The following is a 4,014-nucleotide window of genomic DNA, read 5'->3' on the forward strand; positions in this document are numbered from 1 at the left end:
TTTCACATAGTCTATAGTATGAGCAGGACTCGGCTGCACTTTCACTGGGTGACAGTCAGAGCATTTAATTCCCACCCTGCGACGCTTTGCCAAACCGGAAGCGCGGATCGATTTGACATGGCAAGAGTCGCGACAATCAAAAGACTGACTGTCCTTTAAATGTTAATCTATCAATATTTTATCCGGATTTATAAAACGAGACACACGTTACATCTGAATATAATCGGCTTTCCTGTCGTGAAAGGATTGTTCATTGGGACAAATACGGTTTACCTTTGTAAGGATCCACACCTGCCGGGGACTATAATGGTGGTAAGTAGATGGAACGTTCTGTCAGATGAATCTCGAGAAAGCCTATTAAACACCGCCGCGCCTCGAGGATTTGCGGGAGCAGCGGTCAAAACATCAGTAGACCTACGGGTTTTCATAATGTTCTGTTTCTTTTCTGGAGATGTATTTCACCTCCACCTGTCATGGTCGAACATACGTATATTGGGCAAAATAAATTGTGAATCAATGCTTGAGAGCGTTTTACATTCCGTTGCGTTTTACAGATGATTTACACATATATTTACACATATATTTATATTCTAGGCCTATATGCATTTTTGATGGGTGTGACATTGAGTAGTTTATCATCGTATTTTGATTTAGGCCTACAAGAGAGGCCACTCATTAACAGATGTGCCTTCTACAATGATTATAGGCCTGCACTTGTCTAGTATCATATAAATTATCGAATAATCATATATAAGCGATTATCAAAATCGGCAGGGATGTGTCATACCTGCTCTTCGTGATTTTGTTTAGGCACAACATGTTATTTAGCTGAGCAAACATGTGAAGGTCACGGAAATTGTTTCCCGTGGATAATCTTTATAGCGATTGAGTCATTTGCAGTCAATGTTGATCATGGGGAGGGGAATACATTAAAAGCTTCTTATTCGCAACTTTTATGTTGACAACTGTTGGATATCAAGACGATAAGATATCCCCCTGCTACGACGAAACCATAATGCATTGAGACTGGTGTTAAAGAAAATGTTTATCCGTATTCGACCTAATTGCTTTCATAGTGGATCGATTACATGTAATTCACATCTGGCAAAGGCACGCCCAGGCAGAGTGAGATCCATTCAGATCCATTCAGTTGTTTGAACCGCAGGGATGGGCGGCTGACGCGTTTGGAAACAGACTGAACCTCGGTCACTCACTGTGTTTGAGGATTTGCTGATTGAGAGTGAGAAATGGCCACGGGTTATTACTTCATATCTTCGTCCATTCCAAGTATGATCTGAGGCTCTCGTTTTTGGAACCGTATGTGCGTGTCAGACTGCACGGGCAGGGCGGAGATGTTACATAGGAGAAGCGGTAGAGTCCTGGAAATACACGGAGACGTCAATATGGCGACAGCTGCCGCCGCCTCTGCTCGTTTTGAATCCACGACTATCAAGGTATGGCTTAAGACTCACCTTCTCTCAGATTAGCCTATTTCTCTGCTATTATTTTCTTGATAGACTAGCTTACATTATCTTGTTAAAGCAGTCTGCGACATTGGTCTGAGCGCACTCTTCTTGACCATGAATTGATTCTTAACTATTTCACACCTTTATTCCTTATGCCTCTCATAGCCTAATGACAAAATGTCTGAAATGTTGGCATGGGTTGGTGCCATCGATTCTCTGTCTGTCGTTTTAGCAGCTCGAATTAAAATATGTGTTTTCTGCGTTGATCTGTGTTTCAGCACCATGGACAGCAGTGTAATCAACGTTTACACGAAAGCACGCAATAATTCGTTGTTGTTTTAATAATCGATATAGGCCTTATATCTATTAACTGTAAATCTACTTTCAGTGTTAACATATGATTATGTTACCAATCAGATTGTATTACCTGATTGGTCTACTATATTGATAGGCCTAATACATTTGTCATTGGAGGAGGATTCGTGTAAAAACTAAAGTCTTATTTTTTTTGTCAATATAATCTCCTGTCTTATTTTGCTTCATTAGACATCTTATTGTTAAACAAAAAAAACACGAGCTTTCAAAAGATATTACATCCATCTGGCAGTCAAGAACCCTTGACGTCTTTCAAATGTCTCAGAAGTAGGCCTACCATATCCATTCGGAACCTCGAAAATTGCGACGCTATAATGGAGACGTAGGCTATTTAATACGAAAAGCGTAATTTTCGCCTTGTGTATTTAGTCTGGTGTTTGATTCCAGGCAAGACCTATAGATGCGATACTGACTCTCTCAATTGTGGGTGGGGATGCCCTGGGGTCGACCAGGCCTCTCACACACAGCACAAGTAACCCCCGGGTCTCACGCTTGACATCCTGTCAAATCACACATCAGAGCAGTAGGTCCTGGGGGCAGTCGGTCTTTAAAACACAAGCAGAGGTGTTTGTGAAGAACCCCCTGGGAGAAGCTAGCTAGTGTACCGATATACTCAATGTTGTTCCAAACATAGTGGAGGAATATCATGAGATCACTGTAATTCACCAGTAATATTCCATATCCATTCATAACAAGACATGCTCTCACTGTAATTTGGAATGGTCTGAATTATAGAAAGTACAGTGAGGACGTGACCAAATTATATGAACTCTGTTTTGTATTTCACTAACTTCCTTTGATTTCAAGGAATTGGACAGATCCATTGATATCTTATAGAAGTTAGAACCAATGAAAAATATTGAAAAGCAGATGGCACTGGAAAATCCTTAATTCAGAAAAATAGATACCACTACATATTATAGCATAGGTTGATTTTGCTGAAACATGCAACCATATACCATTGTAGTTCCTTCTGAGGAGCTATGAGCCACACCGGTGTGTCAGCTACATGTGTGTCACTGTGTTAGAGTTACAGTGTGTGAGTGTTGTTCTCTAATGAGACACACAGTGATACAGATGGGATGTAAGGTGCGAGATGGGGAAATATGACCCCTGGGTGCTATTCCCAGAAGAAGGGGCCTCTTCTTTCACTGTTGTATGGTGTCTCCGGAGGGACAACTCACGCCCCTGAAGATGTAGTGGTTGAAAGATACAGGCAGTTTGTTTATAATGGCCCACCAGGGTTTTGGGGGAGGACTTGTTTTGTACATCTCCCAGTGTCTCCAGGGAGAACAGGGTAGGCCTTTGGGTGCATGGGTGGAGGGAAGGGGGAGGGGTGGTGTGTGTTAATACGGTAGGGATCGTGGCATGACAGACAAAATGGAGTAGTCTTATCCACTGTAAAATAGATTCACTCTCTGTATATGATCTATCTACAGCAGTTGGTTGATTTGAAATAAACCACTTTAAATTGGAGTGGGGAAATGTTGACCACCTGCTAGTTTCTCCTTTGTATCTTGGTGACCACTTGCCTGTCAAAGCAGAAGGGAAGCTTAAACTGTTTTAGACAGGCAAATCAAGTGACAAGGGACATTTTTCACCATCATTTGGCTGAAGCAGGGCTCTGGATCTCTTTGTTCCCCCTGCTCTCCACCTTGGTTGGCCTCAGCCATCGCCACATCAGGAGCCTTCTCAACTGTCAGCCACATCAGCCTCCCTCTCTCTCTTTCTATGCAGCATCTCGGGTCCCGCCCCAGCCTCTGACCTCTGGGTATTTAGAAAAGAGACACGACCTACCCAGAGGTCAGTGCGAGGAATTGTTGGGACCTCTCTCAGATACTATATCCTCTGGCCTATGCTTCTCTATGAATGATCTGCTCTGCTTATTCTCCTTCTGTGTGTGTCTGTGTGTCTGTGGGTGGGTGTGCGTGCGTGTGTGTGTCAGCAGTCAGGTGCCAGGCCCTTTTCCACCCATCGAGGCTCTTTGTATTTTCAGCCCACCTGTATTGTGGGTGAATGTTCAGCCCACCTGTATTAGACCTGCTGATACTCAGGCCTGCTCCTGTGTACCCTACCCTCCCTCCCTCCTATACCCCCCCCCCCCCCCCTCCCTCCCACAGCCCCCTCTCCCGGCAGAGCCCCACGCTTCCATCTGAAGGATCAGGATGACAAG

The sequence above is a fragment of the Argentina silus genome, assembly GCF_951799395.1.
Source record: "Argentina silus genome assembly, chromosome: 14".
Classification (NCBI taxonomy): Eukaryota; Metazoa; Chordata; class Actinopteri; order Argentiniformes; family Argentinidae; genus Argentina; species Argentina silus.